At 45.1% G+C, this 15,709-nt stretch overlaps 1 protein-coding gene across 1 annotated transcript in view; it reads right to left on the bottom strand.

Moving 5' to 3' along the window:
- Positions 1-15,709, bottom strand: part of TFEC (transcription factor EC) — a 184,016-nt gene that overhangs the window by 13,107 nt on the left and 155,200 nt on the right. The gene's annotated exons all lie outside the window — the stretch shown is intronic.

The following is a 15,709-nucleotide window of genomic DNA, read 5'->3' as shown; positions in this document are numbered from 1 at the left end:
GGAATATTTTGAAAATGCATTAGAACATTAGATGAGCAATAGTGCTCTGCCGCTTCCTTCCACTTGTGCAAAATACTATATCATTTATATCAGAATCAGGTCTATAACCTGTACAACCACAAAACTTCTTCTGTAATTGCCATCCCAGGAATGGTGGTAACAAATTTAGTTAAAAAGATGCTTTATTCTTTGAATGACTTTTTTAATGAAGATTTATAAATGTTTTAAAAACAATGAAATCTAAACCTATGCAGTTGCTGATATCAGTATGAGGCGATCTAAGCACAGTTCCAGGGTTTTTCTTGGGAACTGGAAGCCCATCCAAATGTGTGCCTGGGATACAGCTGGGATGAGAAGCGTAAAGTAGACAGACATACATAAAAAGAGGTAGAAGAAAAAGGACAGACACTCGCAATGCAGTGACACACAAACACAAACGGGATAGAGGAAAACACATAAGTGGTGGCAGAGGGAGAGATAATGACAAGGCCAAAGAAAAAATGGGCTGAAACATACAAAGGCATAAATATATGTGCCCACACATAACATGTGCACAGAGGCACATATGAAAGATGGGGAAATGTACACATACAGAACAAATCTACTTCTATTGGAAGTGTCAAGTGTCCTTTGATTGAGAAGTGACGGCAGGTTCTGCACCTTGTAAATTAATTTTCCATGTGCTGCATTCTCTATGGTAATAGGCAGCATGTGGCACATGGTGCAGATAAAGAGGATCCCGCCATAGACTGTTAAAAGCCAGGACTGTGTGCTGCAGTAATAAACAGCATGGCCCACACACTGACCAAAAACCAGAGACTAAAGGGCTGCTCCTTGTTTTTTAATTTAAAAAAACTTCCCGTAGCTTCTAGTATGAGAAGGTGGTGATTCAGTCACAAAGAAAGGGATTTTATGCAAGTGGAAAACCCCTATAACTTAAGTGAGAACCTAATCTTGAGCATAGTGTAGTGGCTGGCTAGAGATACAACATGCTGGTGACATGAATTTATACATTAGGATGCAGATTATGGGCGGGATGTACTAAAAAAACTTGCATTACCTACCACACCGAAGCCCAGAAATCAAGGTCTTAGTACATACGGAAATGTGTTAAAAAAAAAAAACCAGATAATGAGGTACATCATGCTGTATGTGTAAACACATGAATTTAGAAAAACATTTAAATATACAAATTGAATGCATTAATGAAACAGAACAGCCACTTTACTCACTTCCTTCTTCTATATCACTCCCGTATTGATTGCAAAGTTTACAATCAAAGGGAGTAAACACTGTTATACACAATGCTGCATCTATTAGAGAAGGGGATTGTTCAAAATAGGAAGCAGTTAAATTGCCGGCAGTCGGGATCCCGGTGGTCAGGATACAGATGCCAGAATTCCGACTGCTGACATTGCCACCAGCCGGAATCCCGGCTCACAGGGGCTATTCCAACTCGTGGTTGTCCACGACACCCATATAGTGGGAATAGAATCTGTCGCGAGTTCAGCATGGTGAGCACAGCCAGCCCGCAAGGGAACTCTTTGCACTCACCCCACTTTCGGCATACTGACGATCGGGATGACGTTGTCGGCACTGGCGGATTTAGCGGGGGCGATTAGGGCAAATGCCCTCCCTGACATACAGGTCTCTACCACATGTGGCTGTGTGCACAGTGTGCCGGAGGTTGGCATTAGTCACTCACTCAGTAGAGTGAGTCACTGCTGGGTGAGACGGGACTGAGCCAGCAGCACTTGTGCAGAGAAAAGAGAGAGCTCTCCCCCTCCTGAGTCCCGGCCAATCAGAGCTGGCCTTCCTCCCCTGTTCCTCTCTCACTCACTTCCACATGGTTTTGCCATTTTCTCCCTGCGTGCTGTAAGCCTGCCAGCCCACTGCAATGCACTACTGGGAGTGGGACAGGAGTCTGTCTCTCCGAGTCCTGCTGCCCAGTGTCCTACGTAATGGAACCTCAGCTGCAGCAGGAGCCCCCTCCACACCTTCCTTCTCCTCTTCAGCAGTAATGTGGTCTCCTCCTTGACTGCAGCTGCTAAGCTGAGGTTAGTGTCCTGATATGTATCTGTGCATTGTGCAGCTTACACCGATGTCTGCACAAACCTCAGAGTCAGAGTTTGCAGCAATCAGTGAAGGGAGGAATGACATGCAGTGTGATAACAGCAGTGTTCGGTGAAGAGATAGAGGTCTATACAGATTGCTTGTAACATGAGATGTTGCTACTCAAAGACAGGTTACAGGCAGTGCAGTCCTCAATGTAAAAATGGTATCTGCTATCTGTATTGGGCCCTCTGACCTCACTTAATGCTAAGGGCACTTTCTTCCAGAAGTAATAATATTTGTATATTTCTCCCACCATCCCACATCACTTGGTTGTAGCCTATATGTCTAGACATTTACAGTGAGGTTGTGTTTCACTTGTGTGGCAATATTCTATTTTTCTTCTAAAGAAGTTTTCCTCTTTCTCCTGGGACAAAGATACCATCTTGAGGTGTTACATTCACCCCTTGGTGGAAGTCTCCTGCAGCACTGTCAGGCACAGAGTGTGAAGGGTGTGAACACACAAACCTGTTTGTTTCAGGCAGAGGTGTATCTAGGGGACTGGGCACCCCTGGCAAAGTAAGGGACTGACCTCCATATTTGAAATAAGGAAGGTGCATAGGCAAAAAAGGTGCATGATCTTGTGGGAAAGGGGCATGACCACACAATAGTACTCCCAATTCAAATGACATTACACAGTAGTACCCCTTATACACATTATGTCACACCATAGTGCCCCTTACACATCATGCCCGCACAGTAATCCTTGTCGCACTGTGGAGAAATCAGCAGTGCCTTGCCAAGGAGGGGCGCTGCCCAGCGATGTTTCCTGCAGTCAGGGAGTATAATCAAATATTAATGGCAGTGAAAAGGTATCTCTGCGCACTATCTAGTAGTGGTGATGTAGTGATATATCTCTGCGCACTATCTAGTAGTGGTGATGTAGTGATATATTATCTACCCATTGGCCATCCTGGCCAATGGGTAGATAACCTCCTGTCTCCAGCACATAGTCGTAGTACCCATCCCCCACCCAACACATAGCCATAGTCTCCATCCCCCTCCCAGCACATAGCCATAGCCCCCATCCCCCTCCCAGGACATATCCATAATCTCCTCCCAGCACATAGCTGTAGTCTCCATCCCCCTCACAGCACATAGCCATGGTCTCCATCCCCCTCCCAGGACATAACCATAGTCTCCCCCAGCACATAGCCGTAGTCTCCTCTCCCCCCTCCTAGCACATAGCCATAGCCTCCCCCAGCACATAGCCATCGCCCCAATCCCAGCACATAGCCATAGTCCCCATCCCGCTCTCAGCACACAGACTTAGCCCCCATCCCGCTCCCAGCACATAGACTTAGTCCCCATCCCGCTCCCATGACATAGATGTAGTGTCCATCCTGCTCCCAGCACATAGACGTAGTGTCCATCCTGCTCCCAGCACATAGACGTAGTGTCCATCCTGCTCCCAGCACATAGACGTAGTGTCCATCTTCCTCCCTGCAAATAGCCATGGTCTCCCCCCCTCCCTGCACATAGCCATCGTCTCCCCCCTCCCTGCACATAGACAAGGTCTCCCCTCTCCCTGCATATAGTCCTCTCCTCTCACATCACAGAATCTCCACCCTCCCTGCATATAGTCCTCTCCCTGCATATAATACTCTCCCCTCCCAGCACATAGTCTCCCCCCTCAAAGCACAGATCAATTAATATGTTGCAGTACCTAATGTGATGAGCTGGGCATCACCTGGGCTGGAGGATTGCACAGTAGGCAGGAACACCACACTTTAGCACTGCACCACACTTTGTGAAGAAAGTGAAAGTAAACTCCCAAGGGCTGCTGGGAACTGTAGTTTACTTTCACGTTCTTCACTAGTGCCGAACACCTGCGCCTGTTCCTGCCTACTGTGAGATCCTCCAGCCCAGGCGATGCCACTACTAAGTGATTCCACTCATTGGTCGAGGGTGGCACTGCAGGGCGGCGCCCCTCCTCGGCTGGCGCCCCTGGCAAGTGACATCCTGGCCAATGGGTAGATACACCCCTGGTTTCAGGAACAGACTGTCACCCTGACCCCCACTGCTGCTCTGGCAATAGTATGGTGAGTGCAATTCATGAAGGAGCGGAAAGCTTTCTACTTCTCCATGGAGTTCAGGTTTGCCATCTCAGGATGGCGCAACCTGAACTGTGGTGCAGGAACTTCAGGGAAGCTCAATGCTTCCCTGCTCTCTGTCCACATCCAATACTGGCTCCACCCCCTGACCTCCCTTCAGCCTCCGCGGCCTTCTGGGAGGGTCAGCATGCGGCACATGCGCAGAATGGCCCACTGTCTGATACCAAGCACCGTAGAGGGGGACCACCGGAGCAGAGAGCGTCACTGGAGCCCAGGACACCGTGTTGCTTTGCCGGAAGGGTGAATTCCTCATATGCAGAAGGGCAATCTCAGCAGAAACGGATAGTGGGAGGATAAATAATCCTCAGACGCAGCTGGGGGTGCTTTCTTTGCTGTCTGTGGCAGGAGTTTTTTGCCGTAAAATCCAGGACGCCATTTCCCGGGAGGCTATCTGGTATTAAAGAACACGCTGGTCTGAGGATTATTTATACTCCCACTATCCGTTTCTGCTGAGATTGCCCTTCTGCATATGAGGAATTCAGAGACCCCTCTACACGCCTGAACTAAAGTATTGTAAAGGGATGTCTGCTTAATATATTTTCTTTAGTTATTGAGCATTCTGTTACTTATTGTGATACTCTGTTGTACGTTGTCATCTGGCGCCCAACACAGTCCATTCCATATTTTATCTGCCACATAGTTATAAGTATTAGACATGAGCGGGTTCAGTTCTCAGAGAGCTGAACCCTACCGGCTTTCACGCTCCGAGCCAGAATCCAAGTCAGGCTCGGGTTTTTCCGCCTGACTCGGAAACCAAAATGAGGCAAAACGTCATCATCCCGCTGTCAGATTCATGCAGGGTTTGGATTCCATATAAGGAGCCGCGCGTAGCCACCATTTTCACTCTCATTGGAGAGTGTAGAGAGAGGATGTGTCTCCATTCTCTGTGTCCTCAGTTTCCATGTCTTGTGCTGCATCTGTCCAGTCAGTGTTGTGTCCTCTGCTGCCATATGTCCAGTGCTGTCCAGTGTTGTGCTACATCAGTTCAGTGGTGATGTGTTGTGCTGCATCAGTCCAGTCACAGTGGTGGTGTGCTTTGCTGCCATATGTCCAGTGCTGCTTTATAATATGTCCCTTACAGTGTTGCTGTGTTGTTCTGCATCAAACCAGTGACAGTGTCCTGTGCATCAGTCAGTCCAGTGACCAGTCACAGTGGTGTCCTCTGCTGCCATATGTCCAATACTGCTGCATAGGGTGCTGTGTTGTGCTGCATCAGTTCAGTTGTGGTGTATTTTCCTGCATCAGTCCAGTGGTGGTGTCCCTGTGCTGCCATATATGTCCAGTCGTACTGCCGTAAATGTCCAGTGATCCTGCCGTATATGTCCAGTGATCCTGCTGTATAATTCCAGTAATCCTGGCGTATAATTCCAGTAATCCTGCCGTATAATTCCAGTAATCCTGTCCTATAATTCCAGTGGTACTATCGTATAATTCCAGTAATCCTAATGTATAATTACAGTGGTACTGCCGTATACTTCCAGTAATCCTGATCTATAATTCCAGTAATCCTGCCGCAAATTACAGTGGTATTGGTGTATAATTCCAGTGATCCTGCTGTATAATTACAGTGGTACTGGCGTATAATTCCAGTAATCCTGATGTATATATACAGTAATCCTGCCATAAATTTCCAGTATCCTGCCGTATAATTACAGTAATCCTGCCATATAATTCCAGTGGTACTGTCGTATAATTCTAGTAATCCTGACGTATAATTTCAGTAATCCTGCCGTATAATTCCAGTGGTACTGCCATATAATTCCAGTGATCCAGCTGTATAATTCCAGTGGTACTGGCATATAATTCCAGTGATCCAGCAGTATAATTCCAGTGATCCTGCTGTATAATTCCATATAAATCCATATAATTCCATATAAATCCAGTCCAGTGGTGCTGCCATATAAATTCAGTGGTGCTATCCCGTGCTGTATAAAGGGGTTATTAATATTTAATCCAAATAATTTTTACAGGGTTTGCCCTGTGAGGTGTAGGGGTATGTTATCCTGTGCCACATATTGTGTTATATAACTCCAGAAAAAAATGGAGAACAAACATTTGGAGGATAAAATAGGGAAAGATCAAGAACCACTTCCTCCTAGTGCTGAAGCTGCTGCCACTAGTCATGACATAGATGATGAAATCCCATCAACGTCAACTGCCAAGGCCGATGCCCAATGTGATAGTAGAGGGCATGTAAAATCCAAAAAGCCAAAGTTCAGTAAAAAGACCCAAAAAAAGAAATTGAAATGGTCTGAAATGTAAACTTGCCAATATGCCATTTATGACATGGAGTGGCAAGGAACGGCTAAGGCCCTGGTCTATGTTCATGACTAGTGGTTCAGCTTCACATGACGATGGAAGCCTTTATCCTCCCACTAGAAAAATGCTAAGAGTTAAGATGGAAAAAGTACAGTAAAGAACTTTGCATTCTAAGATGGTATCTCAAATCTCCAAGGAGAGTCTAAGTGTGTCAGCGGTTGCGATGCCTGACCTTCCCAACACTGGACGTGGAAGAGGTGGCTCCTTCCACCATTTGCATGTCCCCTGCATGTGCTGGAAAGAGCACCCACAGTCCAGTTTCTGATATTCAAATTGAAGATGTCACTGTTGAAGTACACCAGGATGAGGATATTGGTTTTGCTGGCGCTGAGGAGGAAGTTGACGATGAGGATTCTGATGGTGATGTGGTTTGTTTAAATGAGGCACTGGGGGAGACACCTGTTGTCCGTAGGATGAAGAAGCCCATTGTGATACCTGGGCAAAATACCAAAAATGCCACCTCTTTGGTGTGGAATTATTTCTCCACCAATCCGGACAACAGGTGTCAAGTCATGTGTTGTCAATCTGTAATAAGTAGGGGTAAGGACGTTTACCATCTAGGAACATCCTCCCTTATACGTCACCTGCAGCGCATTCATCATAAGTCAGTGTCAAGTTGTGAAACTTTGGGTAAGAGCGTAAGCAGTCAACTGACACCTAAATCCCTTCTACCTGTTGTACCCAAGTTCCTGCAAGCCACACCACCAACTCCCTTAGCGTCAACTTCCTCCTCAGTCAGGAACATCAGTAGTACTGCATGCCACTGGCAAGACTGAGGAGTCCTCTTCTAACCGGGATTCCTCCGGAGGATCCTTGAGTGGTACGCTTGATGTTCCTGCTGTTGTTGCTGTTGGGAGTCGATCGTCATCCCAGAGGGGAAGTTGGAAGACCACTTGAACTACTTCAACTAAGCAATTGACTGTCCAACAGTCCTTTGTGAGGAATATGAAATATTACAGCAGTCATCCTGTTGCAAAGTGGATAACTGAGGACTTGACAGCTATATTGGTGTTAGACGTGCATCCGGTATCCACCATTAGTTCAGTGGGACTTAGAGAATTGTTTGAGGTAGTGTGTCCCCAGTATCAAATCCCATCAAGGTTCCACTTCACTAGGCAGGCGATACCGAGAATGTACACATACATCAGAAAAAGTGTCACCAGTGTCCTAAAAAATGCGGTTGTATCCAGTGTCCACTTAACCACGGACATGTGGACAAGTGGAACAGGGCAGACTAAGGACTATATGACTGTGACAGCCCACTGGGTAGATATAGTGCCTCCCACAGCAACAACAGCAGCAGCAGCGGCACCAGTAGCAGCATCTCGCAAATGCCAACTTGTTTCTAGGCAGGCTACGCTGTGTATCACCGCTTTCCATAAGAGGCACACCACTGACAACCTCTTACGGAAACTGAGGAACATCATTGCGCATTGGCTTACCCCACTTAGACTCTCCTGGGGATTTGTGATATCGGACAATGCCACCAATATTGTGCGTGCATTACAACTGGGCAAATTCCAGCACATCCCATGTTTTGCATATACAATTAATTTGGTGGTACAGAATTTTTTGAAAAATGACGGGTTTACAGGAGATGCTGTCGGTGGCCCAAAAAATTGCGGGAAACTTTCGACATTCTGCCACTGTGTGCCGAAGACTGGAGCACCAGCAAACTCTCCTGAACCTGCCCTGCCATCAACTGAAGCAAGAGGTGGTAACGAGGTGGAATTCAACACTCTATATGCTTCAGAGGATGGAGGAGCAGCAAAAGGCCATTAAAGCCTATACATCCACCTACGATATAGGCAAAGGAGGGGGAATGCACCTGACTCAAGCACAGTGGAGAATGATTTCCATGTTGTGCAAGTTTTTCCAACCCTTTGAACTTGACACACGTGAAGTCAGTTCAAACACTGCAAGCATGAGTCAGGTCATTACCCTCATCAGGCTTTTGCAGAAGCATCTGGAGAAATTGAAGGAGGAGCTTGGATGGAGCAATTCCGCTAAGTATGTGGTACTTGTGGATGGAGCCCTTCATTCGCTTTGCCAGGATTCAAGGGTGGTCAATCTGTTGAAATCAGAGCACTATATTTTGCCCACCGTGCTTGATCTTAGGTTTAAAGCCTATGTTGTATCTCTTTCCGGCAGACACAAGTGTGCAGAGGTGCAAAGACCTGCTGGTGAGTAAATTATCAACTCAAGCGGAATGTGACCAGTCAACAGCTCCTCCTTCAATTTCTCCCGCCACTGGGGCTGTAAGGAAAAGGATAAGATTTCCTAGCCCACCCACTGGCGGTGATGCAGGGCAATCAGGAGCAAAAGCTGACATCTGGTCCAAACTGAAGGACCAGCCAATGATTACAGACATGTCTATTCTGTCATTGCATATGATTATGTCACCATTGAAAGAATGGTGGAGGATTATATGAGTGACAGCATCCAAGTAGGCATGTCAGACAGTCCGTATGTATACTGGCAGGAAAAAGAGGCAATTTGGATGCCCTTGCACAAACTGGCTTTATTTTACCTAAATTGCCCCCCCCCTCCAGTGTGTACTTCGAAAAAGTGTTTAGTGCAGCCAGTAACCTTGTCAGCGATCGGCGTAGGAGGTTACTTCCACAAAATGTGTAGAAGATGATGTTCATCAAAATTAATTATAAATTCCTCTGAGTAGACCTTGACCAGCAATTGTCTCCGGAAAGCACACAGGTACATGTGATGGTGGATTCCAGTGGGGACAAGTTACTACTCTGTGAGGAGGAGGATGTACACACTGAAAAGGGTGAGGAATCGGAGGATGAGGTTGACATCTTGCCTCGGTAGAGCCAGTTTGTGCAAGGAGAGATTGATTGTTTCTTTTTTGGTGGTGGCCCAAACAAACCAGTCATTTCAGCCACAGTCGTGTGGCAGACCCTGTCGCTGAAATGGTTAGTTTGTTAAAGTGTGCTGTTTATACTACATAAGGGTGGGTGGGAGGGCCCAAGGACAATTCCATCTTGCACCTCTTTTTCTTCTTTGCATCATGTGCTGTTTGGGGACTATTTTTTTAAAGTGCCATCCTGTCTGACAGTTCCGTATATGTCCAGCGGTACTGGCGTATAATTCCAGTGATATTGCCGTATAATTCCAGTGATATTGCTGTATAATTCCTGTGATACTGCCGTATAATTCCAGTGATATTGTCGTATAATTCCAGTGATATTGCTGTGTAATTCCTGTGATACTGCGGTATAATTCCAGTGATATTGCTGTATAATTCCAGTGATATTGCTGTATAATTCCAGTGGGAATTGTTTGTGTCACTTGGCTTAGTCATACAGCTACCTCATTGCACCTCTTCTACATCTTTGCATGAGGTGCTGTTTGGGGCCTTTTTTTATATCTGCCCTTCTGTCCGCCACTGCAGTGCCACTCTTAGATGGGCCAATTGTTTGTGTCGCTTGGCTTAGTCATAAAGCTACCTCATTGCACCTCTTCCACATCTTTGCATGAGGTGCTGTTTGGGGCCTAGTTTTTGAAAAGTGCTATCCTGTCTGACACTGCAATGCCACTCCTCATTTTCTTCTTTGCATCATGTGCTGTTTGGGGCCTTTTTTATATCTGCCCTCCTGTTTGACACTGCAGTGCCACTCCTAGATGGGCCTGGTGTTTGTGTTGTCCACTTGTGTCGCTTAGCTTAGTCATCAAGCAACCTCGGTGCAACCTTTTGGCCTAAAAACAATATTGTGAGATGTGAAGTGTTCAGAATAGACTGGAAATGAGTGGAAATGAATGTTATTGAGTTAATAACACTGCAGGATCAAAATCACCCCCAAATTCTGTGATTTTAGCCATTTTTATGGTTTTTTTTTAAAAATCATCCAGATCCAAAACCAAAACACAAAAGGGTGGTTTTGGCAAAACCAAGCCAAAACTAAAACACGAAAGTGAAAAAGGAAAAATGAATTGATACTTATTAAATTTTTCCTTTTTTTATGAATAGACCCCTAATTCTTAAACCATCCCCCCTAAAAGAAATGTCTAGATCCGCCCCTGGTTGTAGGGATACTGACGTCCGGCATCCTGACTGTCGGTATTACATATAGTGATGTGCCGTGGAAATTTTTCGGGTTTTGTGTTTTGGTTTTGGATTTGGTGCCGCAGCCGTGTTTTGGATTCGGACGCGTTTTGGCAAAACCTCCCTGAAAGTTTTTAGTCGGATTCGAGTGTGTTTTGGATTCGAGTGTTTTTTAACAAAAACACTCATAAACAGCTAAAATCATAGAATTTGGGGGTCATTTTGATCCCATTTTAACCTCAATAACCATAATTTCCACTTATTTCCAGTCTATTCTGAACACCCTCACACCTCACAATATTATTTTTAGTCCTAAAATTTGCACCGAGGTCGCTGGACGGCTAAGCTAAGCGACCCAAGTGGCCAACACAAACACCTGGCCCATCTAGGAGTGGCACTGCAGTGTCAGACAGGATGGCAGATTTAAAAAATAGTCCCCAAACAGCACATGATGCAAAGAAAAAAAGAGGTGCAATGAGGTAGCTGTGTGACTAAGCTAAGCAATCCAAGTGGCCGACACAAACACCTGGCCCATCTAGGAGTGGCACTGCAGTGTCAGACAGGATGTCAGATTTAAAAAATAGTCCCCAAACAGCACATGATGCAAAGAAAAAAAGAGGTGCACCAAGGTCGCTGGATGGCTAAGCTAAGAGACCCAAGTGGCCGACACAAACAACTGGCTCATCTAGGAGTGGCACTGCAGTGTCAGAAAGGATGGCAGATTTAAAAAATAGAACCCAAACAGCACATGATGAAAAGAAAAAAAAGGTGCAATGAGGTAGCTGTGTGACTAAGCTAAGCGATCCAAGTGGCCGACACAAACACCTGGCCCATCTAGGAGTGGCACTGCAGTGTCAGACAGGATGGCAGATTTAAAAAATAGTCCCCAAACAGCACATGATGCAAAGAAAAAAAGAGGTGCACCAAGGTCGCTGGATGGCTAAGCTAAGTGACCCAAGTGGCCGACACAAACAACTGGCCCATCTAGGAGTGGCACTGCAGTTTTCTAGCGAGAGGATGAGTGCTTCCATCCTCATGTAAATCTGAAACACTAGCCATGAACATAGGCCAGGGCCTCAGCCGTTCCTTGTGCAGAATTTTGTGCAGTACAAAATTTTGTACAGTGCAGAATTTTGCTGAATACCAGTATAACTATAGCAGCACGGTACAGTAGTCCACTGCTCTACCTCTGTGTCGTCAAGTATACTATCCATCCATACCTGTGCTGCATTTTAGTTGTGCGCAGTTTATAGTAGGAGGACAGTGCAGAATTTTGCTGACCACCAGTATATATATAGCAGTACGGTACAGTAGTCCACTGCTCTACCTCTGTGTCGTCAAGTATACTATCCATCCATACCTATGCTGCATTTTAGTTGTGCGCAGTATATGGTAGGAGGACAGTGCAGAATTTTGCTGACCACCAGTATATATAAAGCAGTACGTTACAGTAGTCCACTGCTCTACCTCTGTGTCGTCAAGTATACTATCCATCCATACCTGTGCTGCATTTTAGTTGTGCGCAGTATATAGTAGGAGGACAGTGCAGAATATTGCTGACCACCAGTGTATATATAAAGCAGTACGGTACAATAGTCCACTGCTCTACCTCTATGTCATCAAGTATACTATCCATCCATACCTGTGCTTCATTTTAATTGCACGCAGTATATAGTAGGATAGTGCAGAATTTTGCTGACCACCAGTATATATATAGCAGTACGGTACAGTAGTCCACTGCTCTACCTCTGTGTCGTCAAGTATACTATCCATCCATACCTGTGCTGCATTTTAGTTGCACGCAGTATATAGTAGGAGGACAGTGCAGAATTTTGCTGACCACCAGTATATATATAGCAGTACGGTACAATAGTCCACTGCTCTACCTCTGTGTCGTCAAGTATACTATCCATCCATACCTGTGCTGCATTTTAGTTGTGCGCAGTATATAGTAGGAGGACAGTGCAGAATTTTGCTGACCACCAGTATATATATAGCAGTACGGTACAGTAGTCCACTGCTCTACCTTTGTGTCGTCAAGTATACTATTCATCCATACCTGTGCTGCATTTTAGTTGTGCGCAGTATATAGTAGGAGGACAGTGCAGAATTTTGCTGACCACCTGTATATATATAGCAGTACAGTACAGTAGTCCACTGCTCTACCTCTGTGTCATCAAGTATACTATCCATCCATACCTGTGCTGCATTTTAGTTGCGCGCAGTATAGAGTAGGAGGACAGTGAAGAATTTTGCTGACCACCAGCATATATATCGCAGTACAGTACAGTAGTCCACTGCTCTACCTCTGTGTCGTCAAGTATACTATCCATCCATACCTGTGCTGCATTTTAGTTGTGCGCAGTATATAGTAGGAGGACAGTGCAGAATATTGCTGACCACCAGTGTATATATAAAGCAGTACGGTACAGTAGTCCACTGCTCTACCTCAGTGTCATCAAGTATACTATCCATCCATACCTGTGCTGCATTTTAGTTGTGCGCAGTATACAGTAGGAGGACAGTGCAGAATTTTGCTGAACACCAGTATATATATAGCAGTACGGTACAGTAGTCCACTGCTCTACCTCTGTGTCGTCAAGTATACTATCCATCCATACCTGCACTGCATTTTAATTGTGCGCAGTATATAGTAGGAGGACAGTGCATAATTTTGCTGACCACCAGTATATATATATAGCAGTACGGTACAGTATTCCACTGCTCTACCTCTGTGTCGTCAAGTAAACCATCCATCCATACCTGTGCTGCATTTTAGTTGTGCGCAGTATATAGGAGGAGGACATTGCAGAATTTTGCTGACCACCAGTATATATATATATAACAGTACGGTACAGTAGACCACTGCTCTACCTCTGTGTCGTCAAGTAAACCATCCTTCCACACCTGTGCTGCATTTTAGTTGTGCGCAGTATATAGTAGGAGGACAGTGCAGAATTTTGCGGACCACCAGTATATATATAGCAGTACGGTACAGTAGTCCACTGCTCTACCTCTGTGTCGTCAAGTATACTATCCATCCATACCTGTGCTGCATTTTAGTTGTGCGCAGTATATAGTAGGAGGACAGTGCAGAATTTTGCTGACCACCTGTCTATATATAGCAGTACGGTACAGTAGTCCACTGCTCTACCTCTGTGTCGTCAAGTATACTATCCATCCATACCTGTGCTGCATTTTAGTTGTGTGCAGTATATAGTAGGAGGACAGTGCTGAATTTTGCTGACCACCTGTATATATATAGCAGTACAGTACAGTAGTCCACTGCTCTACCTCTGTGTCATCAAGTATACTATCCATCCATACCTGTGCTGCATTTTAGTTGCGCGCAGTATAGAGTAGGAGGACAGTGCAGAATTTTGCTGACCACCAGTATATAAATCGCAGTACAGTACAGTAGTCCACTGCTCTACCTCTGTGTCATCAGTATACTATCTATCCAAGCCTGTGCTGCATTTTAGTTGCGAACAGTATAGAGTAGGACAGTGCAGAATTTTGCTGACCACCAGTATATATATAGCAGTACGGTACAGTAGTCCACTGCTCTAGCTCTGTGTCGTCAAGTATACTATCCATCCATACCTGTTCTGCATTTTAGTTGCAACTAGTATATAGTTGGAGGACAGTGCAGAATTTTGCTGACCACCAGTATATATACAGCAGTATATTACAGTAGTCCACTGCTCTACCTCTGTGTCGTCAAGTATACTATCCATCCATACCTATGCTGCATTTTAGTTGCGCGCAGTATATAGTAGGAGGACAGTGCAGAATTTTGCTGACCACCAGTATATATATAGCAGTACAGTACAGTAGTACACTGCTCTACCTCTGTGTCGTCAAGTATACTATCCATCCATACCTGTGCTGCATTTTAGTTGTGCAGAGTATATAGTAGGAGGACAGTGCAGAATTTTGCTGACCACCAGCATATATATAGCAGTATGGTACAGTAGTCCACTGCTCTACCTCTGTGTCGTCAAGTATACTATCCATCCATACCTGTGCTGCATTTTAGTTGTGCGCAGTATATAGTAGGAGGACAGTGCAGAATTTTGCTGACCACCAGTATATATATAGCAGTACGGTACAGTAGTCCACTGCTCTACCTCTGTGTCGTCAAGTATACTATCCATCCATACCTGTTCTGCATTTTAGTTGTGCGCAGTATATAGTAGGAGGACAGTGCAGAATTTTGCTGACCACCAGTATATATAAAGCAGTATGGTACAGTAGTCCACTGCTCTACCTCTGTGTCGTCAAGTATACTATCCATCCATACCTGTGCTTCATTTTAGTTGTGCGCAGTATATAGTAGGAGGACAGTGCAGAATTTTGCTGACCATTAGTATATATAAAGCAGTACGTTACAGTAGTCCACTGCTCTACCTCTGTGTCGTCAAGTATACTATCCATCCATACCTGTGCTGCATTTTAGTTGTGCGCAGTATATAGTAGGAGGACAGTGCAGAATATTGCTGATTACCAGTGTATATATAAAGCAGTACGGTACAGTAGTCCACTGCTCTACCTCTATGTCATCAAGTATACTATCCATCCATACCTGTGCTGCATTTTAATTGCACGCAGTATATAGTAGGATAGTGCAGAATTTTGCTGACCACCAGTATATATATAGCAGTACGGTACAGTAGTCCACTGCTCTACCTCTGTGTTGTCTAGTATACTATCCATCCATACCTGTGCTGCATTTTAGTTGCACGCAGTATATAGTAGGAGGACAGTGCAGAAATTTGCTGACCACCAGTATATATATAGCAGTACGGTACTGTAGTCCACTGCTCTACCTCTGTGTCGTCAAGTATACTATCCATCCATACCTGTGCTGCATTTTAGTTGTGCGCAGTATATAGTAGGAGGACAGTGCAGAATTTTGCTGACCACCAGTATATATATAGCAGTACAGTACAGTAGTCCACTGCTCTACCTCTGTGTCGTCAAGTATACTATTCATCCATACCTGTGCTGCATTTTAGTTGTGCGCAGTATATAGTAGGAGGACAGTGCAGAATTTTGCTGACCACCTGTATATATATAGCAGTACAGTACAGTAGTCCACTGC

Source organism: Pseudophryne corroboree, chromosome 6 (assembly GCF_028390025.1).
Source record: "Pseudophryne corroboree isolate aPseCor3 chromosome 6, aPseCor3.hap2, whole genome shotgun sequence".
NCBI lineage: Eukaryota > Metazoa > Chordata > Amphibia > Anura > Myobatrachidae > Pseudophryne > Pseudophryne corroboree.
The sequence above is the reverse complement of the archived record's forward strand: the minus strand, read 5'-3'. Positions and strand labels throughout refer to the sequence as shown.